Below are 15,670 nucleotides of genomic sequence, written 5' to 3'. Positions count from 1 at the left end.
CTGATCCTTGGTGTAACTCCACCGACTTCAATAGAGTTATGTCTGAGAGAGCATTTTTGCCTAACATATCTGTTGCTACTCTCTAGGTGTGAAGTGAGCAGGAATCCTTTCCCTGATCTAATAGCAGGTCACAGTTCAACTTTGAGTAGTGGTGAGGAGGTTTTTGTCGCAAAGGATGGAACTTTTGCCTCTTATTCTCTTCAGGTACCAGCCAGGAGGTTTTAAAATGTAAAATGCCATTTCAATGTTTAAGAATAGCAAGTAATTTGATGGCTCTAATAGAAACACTTCCAATCCTTTAGCAATGTGTTCCAGACCCTCATAACACTGCTATAAAATTGCCTTTGGATTCCCTGCCTAATATTCCAGCCTTTCTCTCATTCAGCAAAACACAATAGCTTGCACTAAGCCTCCCTGGGAGGATGGCTAACAGCACATTTACTAGACACTTCAAACATTTGATCATATTTCTCCTGAGTGTATTTAATATCTGTTAATGCCAGCAGCTCAGCCTGATCGAAAAGCTCGCATTGCTGGGAAAATTGTTTAATATAAAAGACAACGCAGGTAAGCAATCACTTACTGCTGTCTTTTTTGGAAATGGATAGGTGACCACCGATGGGCCCCCTCCCCCCTTTTCCACCAACTGCTCCCCCTCCCAAGCCCTATCCATTACCAGTTCTGCTGCTGTGTGCTCCTCTGGATGCATTAGAGCAGTTATTCTAAGTACATAAGAGATGCCAGGAACAGTTTCAGGTTTCCTGCCTCATCAAACTAAACCTGATCTGTAAAAAATTAATACACCCAAAAGGAACAGTTAAAAGCATCTCCAATCAATTAATGCTGAACCAGAGGCAAGAAGGGTCGATTTGTTAAGGAAACCCAACCCACTCAGGCTGAACAGAACTCAGGAGGCTGCAGGTGTAGTTTTGGCCAATGAGACAATCCCAAATGCTTTGAACGTGGGTGTGATGCTGGCAGACCCCAGCTGCCAACTCTTGGCCAGGCTTTAGGCCTCAGCTCAGCACTGACAAATTCATTGCTGGAAACTAGTCTGTTTCACCTGTGTGTTAGGATGGTGAAGATGGTATTAAACTTATAGCAATGTGTTTATCGGTTAGATGTTATCAAATGCTTGTAAGTTGCTCCAGGTGTTAAGCTCACTTATAACATCTTTATCAGGTGCTATAAGGTAATATTTAGATTTTTGCTTTATAAATGTTTGGTCTGAGACTGTGAACTCAGTCAGAAGCATTCATCTCTTGCTTATCAAAAAGGCCTATAAGAAGGCCTATCAAAACTAAACAGGCCGTTGTGGGACATAACAATACAAAGACTTTATTAATTGCCCTTTCACACTGAGGGCTCGTCCTATCAGCTTGATTTCTGGAAGAAGGAAATAAAAATAGCTGACAAGAAAATTTTTCATCTCTCTCTTGCTGTTTGGACTCTCACAGGGTCAGAGGTATGAAACAGAAGCTGAGATCCCCAGAGTCAACTTGCGTAAACCCTAAAAGACATTCAGAGCTGACAGATTACTACAACTCCGTCACACTTTAAAACCATAGCCTGTAACTCATTTGTGTATGTATGTTTGCCTGCTTTAACCTTCTCTCACTTCTTTTTCCTAGTTAATAAACCTTCAGTGAGTGTATTACAAGACTAGTTGCCTTTGGTAAGAGATCTAAGGTACAAATTGACCTGGGGTAAGTGACTGGTCTCTTGGGCCTAAAAGCAACCTGAATATTTTGTGATCTTTGGTGTATAGCAACCAACTGTCAACCAACTCCCTATTCGAATTTACTCTTTGACCAGAGACTTTCCAACCAGGTTCTCCTTCTAGCTGGTACTTTAAATCTAAGGGGGACAACCAAGCACAGCCCTATAGTGGTCATTTTGCCTTTGACTGCTATTGCTTCAGGCTGAGCCTTACTCCCTTCCTGCTTGTAAGTATTTAGATCCCTTTATGTTCTATCTCATCTTTTGTCCTGATCTCTGTTGAGATGCTACATCCTGTGATAGGGGGTGCTGTTAGCAGCTACAAATAGAGCCCCCTTTAGGAGCCACTTTGAAGAATTCACAGGGCACTGGGTGCAGTTAGAACAGGAAGGAGTTAGATAATCTGATTGGGTTTGGATGTTTAGTGGGGATCATTTGCACCCATAGAGAGGCTGATGAGCTAGCCAGGTAATTAGCTGACCAACTGGACAGCTGGGAGAAGATAGCAAGCAGTATAAAAGTCTGAGCTAGGGTGCTCTTCCTGTTCTCTGCTGTGTTGTACTGGGAGTATAAGGCAAGAAAAGACAATAAAAGCAGTTAGTGAAGGTGCCCTGGCAGAGTGTGTGATGTTCAGTCACTGGGAGGGCTTACCGGACAGAGGTTTCTAGGGTTGGGTAACTTGCTTATTCATCCTTGTAACCAGGGAGTGTGGAGACAAGTGAAAGTGATAGACAAATGGTGGGAGGCAGTTAATTCAATAACCCTCCTTTTAAGTGGCTTGAGATCAGTGCTTTTATCTAAACTGATGTAGCCCTCTGCCCCTGCTTTCAAATTGATAGGGTGCCTGTACTTTAGGATGGTGTTTCCTCCCATAGGGCAGAGGGACTGTGGAAATCTGGAGGGACAGTTTGAATGGTGAATCTTGGAGGATGGCTGCTTTGGAGGATGGCAAATGCAGCTTTTTCACTCTAGTGCAGACCTCTCTGGAAGTGACTCAGTGGGAAGCTCCATTCTTAAGGTATCTGTTTATTACAATAAGCATGTATAGAGCCTTATTTATTCTTTACATTATGGTAGCACTATTGTGCTAGCCACTGTACAAACTTGTAGTAAGAGACAGTCCTTGCTCCAAAGAGCATATGGTCTAAATAGATAAGGTAGTTAAAGGGTGAGGGGGAAAACTGAGGCACAAGAGATGCCCTGCACTAGGATCTGAAAATATGCCAGTCCCTTCTATAAAACAGTGTTTAAACATAGTTCTTGAAACAATGGGTTTAATGTCATTTCAATCCCCTAAATCCTGACTGGGCCAAAGTATCCTCTCCCTTAAAGTGGGGTCACTTCACTGAAGTCAGTGGGATTGTGCAGGTGTAGCTGAGGAAAGAATTTGGCCCTGGTGCTGTAATTGCTCTTTAGGTGGGCTGACGTGTTCCACCCCTTGCACAAGGGAGTGGTGAACACAGAAACCCCGTGTTGCTGAGATGTGAAGAGCACAAACTGCATCTCCCACCTCTGCTTAGTCATAAGAATAGTCCATGCAGAGACTCCTTTCAGGATCGGCAGCCTCCTTCTCTGGAAGTTTATTTGCTTTGGGCATGGGGAGTCCATGTGGACTCACCTGGTACTTCGGCTGTGGGTACACCTGGCACTTAGATCTTTACAAGGGGTCCTATGGAAGAGAAACTGTGGAAAGTCTATTCAGCCTTTAGGGAGGAAGCTTCTTAGCCCACAGTAGCCACATAGCCTGCAGTGGAGATGTGCACTGATCCCAACTCTTACCCATGTTTTATTTGAATTTGGAAATAACTCATCCCCCCCTCTCGCAGCCCTCCACCCCACCCCTTTTCACTTCCTTCTGCCTCAGGCACTACATGACCTTCCCTCCACTTGAGAGTAAGTGGAGGCTGGAGGTGGCTGAAGAAAAGCTCATCGAGGCCAAACCTGGCACTCTTCAGAAGGAGAGCATTGCAAAGATCTGTCCCCTCTATCAGTAGCTGGGTAACACTCAGACTTTGAATGCGGGTTCCCTGCATGCTGAACTGCAGGCCAGTTCCCAAAAGGACTTTGGAAATTAAACACAGCTCTGTAGGGAATTTTCAGAACTCACGTATTCTATAGAACAGCTGACATAAACTGTGCTTAAAGTACAGGCCAGTGTCTTCGTTAACATTTACCCAAGTTGGACACAGTGAATGACACACTCATCCCTGCAGTCAGGTGTAGGGGACAGTGTGGCTCAGTCTTGTCTCTGCCAAGATACAGGAATACACAGTGTGATGCGCTTTCATTTTAATACAAAATAAATATTTTCATAACCTATCAAATTCCTCTAATATACTTATCTGGGAGAACACAGAGATTAAAGAAGTCCTGCTAATTCTTTTATCTTTCAGGTACAGGGCTGGGAACAAAGGCACCCAAACCTTGGACTGTTTGGAAGAGGAAACAGACAAAATTTGTGCCAGAGGTTTGGCAGCTGGGTTTACTCATAGCTTCAGGTAAGCTTCTTTCCCTAGAGTGTTTAGTTTCTCAGGGGCCGTGCTGTTCCTCAAGGCAACGTAAGGATTACACAGATGAACACACACTCAATTCTCTGCCTCGCTGCAACAAAACTTGTAGCCAAGAAGGAACATGAACAGCTGGATCATTTAGGTTCATTTAGTCCAATACCCTGTCTCTGACAACGACCAGCTCCAGATGCTTCAGAGGAAGGAGTTAGGCTGCCACAATAGGCAGATGTGGGATAATCTGCCCCCCACATTAGGTCTCATCATGGTCTCTAATAATTGGAGATTTGCTAAAACTCTGAAGTATGAGGTTTTATGTCCCTTTTGCAGTGTTTGTTAAAATTAATTATGACAGCTCTGGAGTTCTTGATCTCCATATCAATATCCAGTCCTTTTCTGAATCATGTTAAGTTCTGGCCTCAACAACTTCCCATGGCAATTAATTCCACCTTCTAATTACAAGTTGTGTGAAAATGTCTTTTGATCAGTTTTGAGTTTTCCACCTTTTAATTTCCTTGCATGTTCCCTGGTGTTATGAGGCAGGGAGAACAGGAGCTCCTGATCTATCTTCTCTAGACCACTCATTATTTTATCTGCTTTTATCGTGTCCCCTTTTCTTAATCTCCTTTGTGAAAAGGAACAAGCCCAATCTTTTCAAGCTTCTGTCCGATAAGAGTTTTTTCCAGGTCCTTGATCATTCCTGTTGCCCTTCTCTGAAATGCCTCTAGTTCTGCAATATGCTTTTTGAGATGTATGACAGGAGTTGCCTGCACTGTTTCAGACGAGGCTCCACCATTGATTTACATAGCGGCATATGGTTCACTATTTCATGCTTACACCCTGATGCCTTGTTCGGCTTGCCTTTTTTGGTACCTCAGCTGCACATTGAGCTGTCTACAGTGATGACCAGGTTCGTGTCTGGAGCTGATACAGTTAATTTAGAACCGTGTAAGTAGCACAGGGCTGGAAATGGTTTTCCCATTCCAAAAAACTTTGAGATTTCAAAAGATGTCTGGTTCTGCATCAGGGCAGAACCAAGATACTTGAGTCGGGCAGATGGGAGACTTGAACCTGGGTCTCTGGCATTGTAAGGGTGTGCCCTGACCACCAAGGGGTGTACGTCTGTCCCATGAAATGCTCTTATCTCATCTAATCAATCAGTATTTTGTATTGCAAAATGCCTGTCCACCTCTACCTGGAAAGTGTCCCGGTAGTTTAAAGTTTTCCCTCCGATGTGCATTACTCTGCATTTATCAACACTGCATTTCATTTGCTGTTGTGTTGCCCATTCACCTAGTCTGTTTAAGTCCTTCTGAAGTTTCTCATGGTCCTCTCGGGTCCTGACTCACCTCAATAACTTTGTGTTATCTGCAAATGTTGCTCCTTCATTACCCACACCCCCTTCCCAGATTATTAATGAACATATTAAACAACACAGGATCTAAGATGGAACCTAGCTGCACCTACCAAACCCCATCTTTTCCATGATGAAAATTTGACCGCTTTGCTTTCTGTCTCCTACCCAGGGTTTGATCCAGACAATAATTTGCCTCTCACCACATGGTGACTTAGCTTCAGTGGCTCTCAACCTTTCCAGACTACCGCACCCCTTGCAGGAGTCTCATTTGTTTTATGTACCCGAAGTTTCAGCTCACTTAAAAACTACCTGCTTGCAGAATCAGACATCAAAATACAAAAGTGTCACAGCACACTATTACTGGAAAATGTCTTACTTTCTTATTTTTACCATATAATTATAAAATAAATCAATTGGAATATAAATATTGTACTTACATTTCAGTGTATAGTCTATATAACAGTATAAATAAGTCATTGCGTGACATTTTAGTTTGTACTGACTTTGCTGGTGCTTTTTCTGTAGCCTATTGTAAAACTAGACAAATATCTAGATGAGTTGATGTACCCCCTGGAAGACCCCTTCATACCCCCAGGGGTACATGTACTCCTGGTTGAGAACCACTGCTTTAGTAGCTTCTTGTGCGGGACATTGTCTAAAGCCTTTTGGAAGTCTTAATTATGTACACTGGTTCTCCTTTATCCACTGTTTTACTGATGTGATCAAAGAATTCTGAGAAATTAGTAAGATACAATTTTCCTCTGCAGAAATAGTGTTGGTTAGACTTGCTCAGATTATGATCTTCCAGGTGTTTTTTTGTTCTGTTTTTAAGGACTACTGGATGGAAATGTTTTCAGCCTAGCCAAATGGCTCCTAAAATTGGCCACAGGTGGAACTGCTGACTCTGAGCACCCTTTCCCCTCTGCCCCAGTGCTGAGCATGCTGCCTCCACAGCCCACCCAGGGCCTCCTGGCCTGGAGAAAAGATTGACATTGATTGAGCAACCATGTTCATCATTGCCATCTGCTGAATGGAAGTGCCAGAGCAGGGGTGGGCAAACTTTTTGGCCCGAGGGCCACGTCTGGGAATGGAAATTGTATGGTGGGCCATGAATGCTCACAAAATTGGGGTTGGGGTGCGGGAGGGGCTGAAGGCTCTGGTTGGGGGTTCAGACTCTGGGGTGGGGCCTGAAATGAGGAGTTCAGGGTGCGGGAGGGGGCTCTGGGCTGGGGTGGCAGAGTGGGGTGCAGGGGGAGTGGGTGAGGGCTTTGGCTGGGGGTGCAGGCTCTGGGATGGGGCTGGGGATGAGGGGTTTGGGGTATAGGAGGGTGCTCTGGGCTGGGATTGAGGGGTTCAGAGGATGGGAGGGGGATCAGGGCAGGGGGTTGGGGTGTGGGGAGAGGCTCAGGGGTGCAGGCTCCGGGTGGCACTTACCTCAAGCGGCTCCCGGAAGCAGCGGCATGTCCTTTCTCCAACTTTTACGCGAAGGCGCAGCCAGGCGGCTCTGCACGCTGCCCCGTCCACAGGCACCGCCCCTGCAGCTCACATTGGAGCGCTGGAGGGGGCCATTGGAGCGGGGCCATTGGAGCATGTAGGAGCCACAGCGGGGCCAAGCCGCTGCTTCTGGGAGCCGCGTGGAGCGGCCCCCAACCCTGTGCCCCGCCTGGAGCGGCCCCAGACCCTGCTCCCGAGTGGGAGTTTGAGGGCTGGCTTAAAATGGCTGGCGGGCTGGATCCAGCCCACAGGCTGTAGTTTGCCCAACCCTGTGCCAGAGTTTTGGAAAGAGTATATATTTGCAATAATACTACCACAGAGTATAAATCTTAACTCCTGTGGTAAAGCCTGAAATCTGTGAATGATGCTCCCAGCATCAACCACAAGGAGCTATTAAGAACATAAGTATGGCCATACTGGGTCAGACGAATTGTCCATCCAGCCCAGTATCTTGTCTTCCCACAGAGGCCAATGCCAGATGCTTCAGTGGGTTCCAGAGGGCTTCAGAACAGGGCAATTACTGAGTGATCCATCCACTGTTATCCAGTCCCAGCTTCTGGTAGTTGGAGGTTAGGGACATCTATCATATGTGTTTGCATCCCAGATGATCTTGGCTAACAGCCATTGATGGACCTATCCTCTAGGAACTTATCTAATTCTTTTTTGAACCCAGTTATACTTTTGGCCTCCAACATTCCCTGGCAACAAATTCCACTTTTGTTTGGTTTAAACTTGCTGCCTGTTCATTTCATTGAGTGACCCCTGGTCCTTGTGGGGTAAATATTGGAGAGCACTGCCGGATACCTTTCCCCAGCGTGATCATCACTTCTGTAGCACTCCTAGCGTCTGTTGGCTCTGAGAGCGTGGGACCTCAATAATCAGGACGTTAACTCTTTTCACCTTTCAGTGAGTGGTTTCTAACCATAGCTAGATGTAATAGGACTAGTTCTTTAGGCTTTTGTGGCTGGTCAGCCAGGCTCCCACTTCCTGCCTTAGTGTGCTGGGCCCTGGCACACAGCCATAATCTATCCCGTTACTCCGTACGTACGGTAACCCATCATGGGGCTCAAGCTTGAGCTGTGGAACAGCTGAACCTTCATAGCAGGCTAGTGACCACAGCAGATGCAGAGGTGAAGGAGATGGGCTGCTCCAGTTGAGGACTTCGCTTAGTGACTTAGCACACTCAAAAAGATTGGAGACCACTACTCCAACTAACCCTGTTTCTCTCATTGGCAGGAGCTGAGTTCTGCCATGGGGCTGTTACACAGAGACATGTAGGACGATAGTTTTATTGGGGGATCAGCTATTTGCTCAGGAGGCTCTGGGATGTAGCAGTTCCTTGGGCACCATAGATGTATTTACCGTATTTAAAGGTCAAGCAATCTTTCTATTTTCCTGTTTGCTACAGAGGGTTTTTGTTGAACATTCTCATTACTTCTTGTGGTATTTTTTTTGGTTTAAGAGGATTTCTCTGTGAGACTCTAGTTATTAGGATGTGGTGAGTGTGCAGTGAATGTGTTATTACTGTAACAAGCTTCTCATAGCAAATATTTATTTTAAGTGTTGGAAAGCTTTTCATTTAGATGCAAGTGTGGAGGTGCAGACAAGATAGGGTAGGTGGTCTGGAATGAGGAATGGTAAGCAGGGGAGGATGATTTGTAAAGAAGGCACAGGAGTGGTAGTTAGGAGCTGTGGGGTCTGGTCCTGCCTCCATCACTGGTTTACTATGTGACAGTCAGCAGGTCTCTTCACCTCTCTAGCCTGCATTTTCCCCTGTGGATGGGGGAGAACTGTGAGAACTGGCCATGGAACTGTGAGAGTTGAAACTTATGAATTTTTCTCCTGTTACAGTTTGCCCCCTCTCTGTCGGACTCTCCTAACCTGTAGATGTGCTGAAAGCGGCAAAAATCTTGTGGATCTGAGGACACTGGTTGGGAGATCTCTACCTCTGCCCTATTTCCTGGACTTTCCTTCCCTCAGGTTTTCTGTTGCCCCCACCCCTTTGGGAGGGGGTTCTGTCTGTGAAGGGGGAGGCAGAGTAACATTATTTGCAAATTCTCTGCAGCTTTTTTGTTTGAGGGTGGAGAAGAGGATGAATCTGATAGCAAAAGGAAAGCTAAAGGGAAAAAGCCAAGATCTGACCATATCAGGATAACAACAAGGAGTTTTTAAAGTATATCTGGAATAAAATGGCATAGACCCATTACTAGATGGAGATGGTAAATTTATTGATGATGCAGAAAAGGGAGCAGTGTTTAGAAGGTGTTTCTGTTCTATAGTTTGAAAGAAACAGGAGGATCTACTCAGTTCAAATGAGAATGATGAACTATATCCCAGCCCATTAGTAACTAAGGAGCATGTTAGATAACATCTACTAGGTATAAACATTTTAAAATCATCAGGCCTGGATAACTTTTACCCAACAGTCCTAAAAGAGTTGCCTGAGGAGACTCTGGCCTGCTGATATTAATTTTTTAATAAATCTTGGAATATCCAGGAATTTCAGAAGATTGGAAGAGTGCTAATGCTTTGCCAAAATTAAAACAGGGCAAGTGGGATGACCTTGCTAATTATAGGCCAATTAGCATGATATAAGTTACGAGCAAAATAAATGAAAAGTTGATATATTCAATCAATAAAGAATGGGAATATAATTAATGCCATTTAATACAGTTTTATGGAAAATAGGTCTTGCCAAACAAATTTGATTTCATTTTTTTTATGAGATTACAAATTTGGTTGATAAAGTGACTGTGTAGGTGTGATATACTTTTGTAGGGCTTTGTAAGATGTAGTACTTCACAATGTCCTGATTACATCACCAGCAATACAACAAAACACATGTTACATGGATTAAGAACTGGCTGACTGATCTCACAAAACAAGTGTCAGTGGGGAGTCATCACTGAGTGGGGATGTTTTGAGTGGGGTTCCACAGCAATCAGTATTAGGCCTGCTGCTGTTCAAAGTAAATATAAAATCACTTCTGATTTAAAAAAAAATTACATGACACAAAGGTTAGTACAATGGTACATAATGATGAAGTCAGGGCAGACATAGAGTGATCTGGATTGCTGGATGAGTTGGGCCTTGTGATAAGGTGTTCACCCCACACCCAAGTGGAAGGGGTTAATGGAGACCTTGGGGGCCTGCCATACTCCATCCCAGAAAGGTTGTGTGTAAGTCCTCCTTTCAGCCTAAGGAGGCTGCGCAGGAAGCAATCAATTGGAGAGAGGCTTCACAAAGCAGCCAGTCAGGGCCTAGAGGTTTAGTACAAAAGGAGCTGCAGGGCAGAGCAGGGTCAGTTGCTGTGGGGAGCTCAAGGAGTGAGGACTGTGTTCCTAGTAGGCTATAGCAAGGGTAGCACCTCAGACGGAGCAGTTGCTGACAGGGACAGGGGGAGCAAGAAGGAGCTCCTGGCTGGCTGAATGCCCTGAGAAAAGGGCAAAGACGGTGCTGGGGCCATGGGGAAGTAGCCCAGGGAAATGAAGGAGGCTGCTATCTACATGATCCCTGGGTTGGCACCTTAAAGTAGTGGGCAGGCCTGGATTCCCTGCCCCCCTCCCATTTGCCACTGGGGAACTGGATTGACTGGTAGACAGTGATACCTACCCCCAGATGGGGGAAACTCAGATTGTGACACAGCCAGAGGGCCGAGTCATGAAGAGGATGTTGTGGTACTTGGGCTGAGGTGGGTCTGCAGGTGGAGAAGATGACAGGAAGGCACCACCAGGAGAGGGTGCACTGGCTGGCAGAGCTAATCCCTGTGATGGCCAGCAGGAGGTGCGATCGTGGTCAGTGGACTCCATCACAGGCCCATTCAAACAAAACATGTTTTAATACAGTCCAGAACAAGGTCATACATCTAGGAGCAAGGAATCACGCTGGCTTGGTTGACACGTATCCATGGAAGTTTTAACATTGTGCTGGTTCCTGGAATACGTATGACATGAAGTTATTATGTGTGTGTGTGCCTTAGTGATCTCCCATCCATTCACTGACAAAACCTGTGAGGAAAGATTAAAAAAACTGGGCATATTTAGTCTTGAGAAAAGATGACGGTAGAGGGGGGAGGACCTGATAAGTCTTCAGATATGTTAAGGGCTGTTATAAAGAGGACAGTGATCAATTGTTCTCCATGTCCACTGAAGGTAGGACAAGAAGTAATGCACTTAATCTGCAGCAAGGGAGCTTTATGTTAGTTGTTAGGAATAATTTTCTAAATACAAGGGTAGTTAAGCACTGGAATAGGCTTCCAAGAGAGGCTGTGGAATTCCCATCATTGGAGGTTTTTAAGAACAGATTGGAAAACACCTGTCAGGGATGGTCTAGGTTTATTTGGTCCTGCCTCAGTACAGGTGGCTGGACTTGATGACCTCTCGAGGTTCCTCCAGCCCTACATTTCTATGATTCTATAAGACCCATGCTGCTGAGCTTGTGAAAGCTGATGAACTCCCAGTGCAAGGAAAGCAGTTAGCTTTATTAAAATAGGTACCCTAGAACTGAACCAATTTCTCAAATTAGTTTCTTTTGGCATTAACCCAGACAGATCAATGGAATTAAATTTCCTTTTTCTTACATAAACACCAAACTGGCTTTGATAAAACTAAATATATCTTTGAACAATTATCTATTTCTTTCCAGGAGATCGGATCATGATACATACCGAGTTACAAATAGCCTACTGACTGTTTAAAGCACTCTTTTTAACTCCTGTGGTCTAGTATTGAATGGACTAATATATTGCCTGAGATTGTTAATTGTACTAATTATGTCTCTTTCAGAACTTATTCATTGTCTCCTACTTTTGTATAATCAATTAAATGGATGTACTAGTGTTTGTATTTTTTAACCCTCTACTAAAGCACTTGAAATTAAGGGATCGTAATGTGAAGTACTGTAATGACTCTGCCATTGTAGGGAGCTAAGGTTATGGCGTTGATCTCCCTTAGTACTCTCTATATGTGTGTGCGGAGTCAGGATAGTGTGGCAGAGATTGTCCCTGAGCCTGATTATTCTCTTGCTTACACCCTTGTAAATCAAAAGTAACTCCCTTGAAATCAATAGTAAACTAGTGTAAAGCTTGTGTAAGTGAGAGAGGAGTTGGGCCCACTCTCTTGGACAAGTGCAGACATGCAGCCCCAGGATATGTTATTTGAGGACCACCTGACAAGAGAACTGAGGGTCATGAAAAGAACCATGTATGAAACGTGAACTTGTTCCCCCGAGCGCTGTGGCAATTAAACAGAGACCTGCACCAGAACAGTGCATCTGTCTGAGTCTTACGAGAGAGCCGGTATCCAGCTTCCTTCTGTACCTACAAGGTAACAGATACGAGCCCCCTTTTTGTAAAAGGGAAGGTAAAGGGTGAGAGGTTTTCCAGGCCCACACTTCGTCTTCCCCTCACCTGAACAGCTTCCAGTATATGTTAAATAAAGGGCATGGTGGGAAGCTGTGCTTGTGATGTCACCTGCAATTCCTCCCAAACACTCTTTCTTCTCTCTGTGGCTGCCCCTCACTGGCCCGCATAGCATAGCCATCGATAATATTTTGTGGACTGCATCTGCCCTGTCTCCCCACTGTTTGCAGCGTGACAGGCAGGCACAGCAGACTGTCTTAGTGACCGTGCGCACGTCCATGCTGGGGAAGTGAGAAGGAAATGAAGAATTCATCTCAGCTTCTATTGCCTTTGCTCTCTGTGTCAGTGAGATCCCAACATCTGTAAATATTTCTGTCCTCCAGAGAAGATATTGCCCATGCTGCATTATCTATGAAAAATCCATGCCCCAAAACCCTATTTGTGGCTCCATTAACCTAAAGAACTCATCTGAATGCTCCATTTGCCTTTTAAATAAAGAGCGAGCGATTGTTCAGGGCTCAAATCCCTATCATTTCATGTTGCTTTCCTCATTATGAGAGGAACATAAGGGTCCCCGATCATTATTTCTGACTCTGTCATTAGCAAAGGTCTGAAAAGCCGCATTTTCACTCCATTAGCCTTCAGAAATAAAAAGAATGATTGCTTAAGTCGAGAATAATTATTTCAACCAGCTTTCCTCAGCATTTTGCCATGGAGCAGGCTAGGCCCCGCACACAGACTGACAAATTAATTTCTATTATTTATATTTTGTCGAAAAACCTACCCCGCTCAAGACTCATTTAGCAATACAAATGGCTTTATTTGTGGTTTTATGTGCTTCTCTGGTCACCCATGACAAACAGCAGGACGCTTATTGTTTCCCCCATGAAATCTGTCAGGGTTCCTATGATTAACACCTGGAACCGGAGTATAAAACAGAGGTTCCTGGAGCTGTCGTCAGCCTGCTGTTAGCCACAAGTGGGTGGAGTTTTTGGTCGACTGGAACCTCTTTCTCTAGTGCATGGGTTCTCAAACTTCATTGCATCGTGACCCCCTTTCAAAAATAAAAGTTACTACATGACCCAAAGAGGGGGGACTGAAGCCTGAGCCAGTCTGAGCCCCGGGGTGGGGTGGGACAAAGTCAAAGCCCAAGGGATTCAGTCCCTGACAAGGGCTTGTAATCTGAGTCCCGACACCCAGGGCTAAAGCCCTTGGGCTTTGGCCACAGGTGGTGGTGTTTGGGCTTCAGCTTCGGCCCCGGGCCCCAGCAAGTCTAAGGCAGCCCTGGTGACTCCATTAACACAGGGTTGTGACCCACTTTGGGGTCCCGACCCACAGTTTGAGAACCGTTGCTCTAGTGTTCACTGGTGCTGGTTACTAATAAGCTTGGAGTTTACTCTATGTGACTCTGATGGCGTGAGGGTCAGGGGATGAGCCAAAAGGACCTGAGTGGGGCTCTGCCTGTGTTCAGGGCAGTTCTCCATTCACTGTAAAGCAGAGCTGGGATGAATCTGCTTTCCCCTCCCATTTGATAGAATGGCAAGTAGTAGCTATTGGAATTTTAGATCCAGAGTTAACATTCTGTAGATTGGGAGGGGAGGGGGAGATTTGGAATCTGTCATGAGATACACCCACCAGGAAACAGGGCTTGCAGAGCAGGGACACGCTCAGTGCACTGTTTATGCAGGATAGCTCATCGCTGATGAAGTGTGGTTTGCCATTAGAGAAAGGAAAGGAGTCAGGACCAAGAAGATGGATTTCCATCTCTGCCGTTGACTCGCTGTATAGCCGGAGGCAAGTCTCTTCACCTTCCTGTGCCTCCGTTTCCCCAGTTGCAAAAAGGCAGCAATGAGGTGTTATGAGGATTGATTTGGGAAGTCTGCCAAGTGCTTTGATGGAAGGTGCTATAGGGAGGCAGAAGTATTGTATTTGTTATTCAGAATGTGAATGGCACTCCTTGAAGTTATTAGAGGCTGTGAAGATAACTGCATCCCAGCTGAGAGCCTGGGTGGTGTTAAAGGAGACTATTTCAATTCCCCTCTCTTCCCTAAACAGACCCCCTTCCCCTCCACTGCTTAGCAAAGCCTAGTAACCTTCTTGACTTGTACAATAACATCTTGTACAGACCATCACTTCCCCTTCCCACAGCAAGCAGTGCATACGGGAGAGCCCAGCACCCAAAAAGCCATTTACAGGGCGTGGCGACTCTCTTTGCACGTGTTCTCACTGAAAAGATTGAAAGATGGTATTGAACGCCAATTATTATTTTTACAGGGCTCTCAGTTCAAAGACCAGGTTCCTGCCCCAAACGGCTTTGCAGTCTCATTTTAAACTCGATGCCACAAATGAGGGCAATGAACAGAGTGGCATTGGGTGAAGAAGTACAAGGCTTACAACAATAGCAGCACATGGTTACTTGGTCTTGGGTATATTCAGCTCATGAGGATTCTGTTAGATATCTCAGTCTGTTGTGAATGAATTCACAGTCTCTAGATGCCAGGGCAGAACTGAGGTTTGAGGAGGGATTTGAATGAGGTGTGGGCTGTGGCGTGGCAAGTAGGGAGAGATGATTTTTCCATGCACAGCGGGAAGAAGACACATAGGCGGCAGGTGTGAATGAAGAAAATCAAGGCGGTGCCCAGGGCTGGAGTTACTGGCAGAACACAGTAAGCTGGGGGGAGATGTAATGCTCTGGTTATGCAGGATGCCAGGCTAGATGATCTAATGGTCTCTTCTGGCCCTAAACTCTATGAATCTCTACAGAACAGGACAGAGAGAAACTTTAAGTACCATGGCTAGTCTGCTCCGCCGTAGTACTACAATCCCATTTTGGGAGGCTATGATGTGCCTCCCTAATCCCTTTATATAGCCCAGCCTCTTTATCTAGCCCTGAGGATCACTCTTGCCTCCTGGTGTGAATGCTTACGTCTTTGTCCTCCTCAGACTCTTGGTGATTTCGGTCTCATCCTCTGGCTTTGCTGGGCGTTTTGAATCCTGCATTCCTGAAGCAGCCGAGCTGAAATCTGGATGCATTGTAATTAATACACTAATGGAGTCTTCATTGCACTATTAGGACCTTTTAAAATTTACTCTGGGAAACCTTTCAGCACTATTAAATACACCTTTGTCACATGATGAAGTGCTCTTCATAATAGGCTCATTAACATTCATCGAGTAATTCAACCCCATCCATTAACAGCTGGCAGGCAGGATTTTCCAAAAAGACCCTGGGAA

General features: G+C 45.2%; 1 long non-coding RNA gene across 1 annotated transcript; it reads left to right on the top strand.

The window, feature by feature from the left end:
• Positions 1–1,655: 1,655 nt before the first annotated feature.
• On the top strand, positions 1,656–11,881 carry LOC122464838. Its single transcript, XR_006289233.1, has 4 exons — positions 1,656–1,706; positions 2,595–2,737; positions 4,113–4,217; positions 11,722–11,881. It is a non-coding gene; the product is annotated as an uncharacterized LOC122464838 (long non-coding RNA).
• Positions 11,882–15,670: the final 3,789 nt, after the last annotated feature.

This window comes from Chelonia mydas, chromosome 3 (genome assembly GCF_015237465.2).
Source record: "Chelonia mydas isolate rCheMyd1 chromosome 3, rCheMyd1.pri.v2, whole genome shotgun sequence".
NCBI classification, from domain to species: domain Eukaryota; kingdom Metazoa; phylum Chordata; order Testudines; family Cheloniidae; genus Chelonia; species Chelonia mydas.
This window is presented reverse-complemented; position numbering and strand designations above follow the sequence as displayed.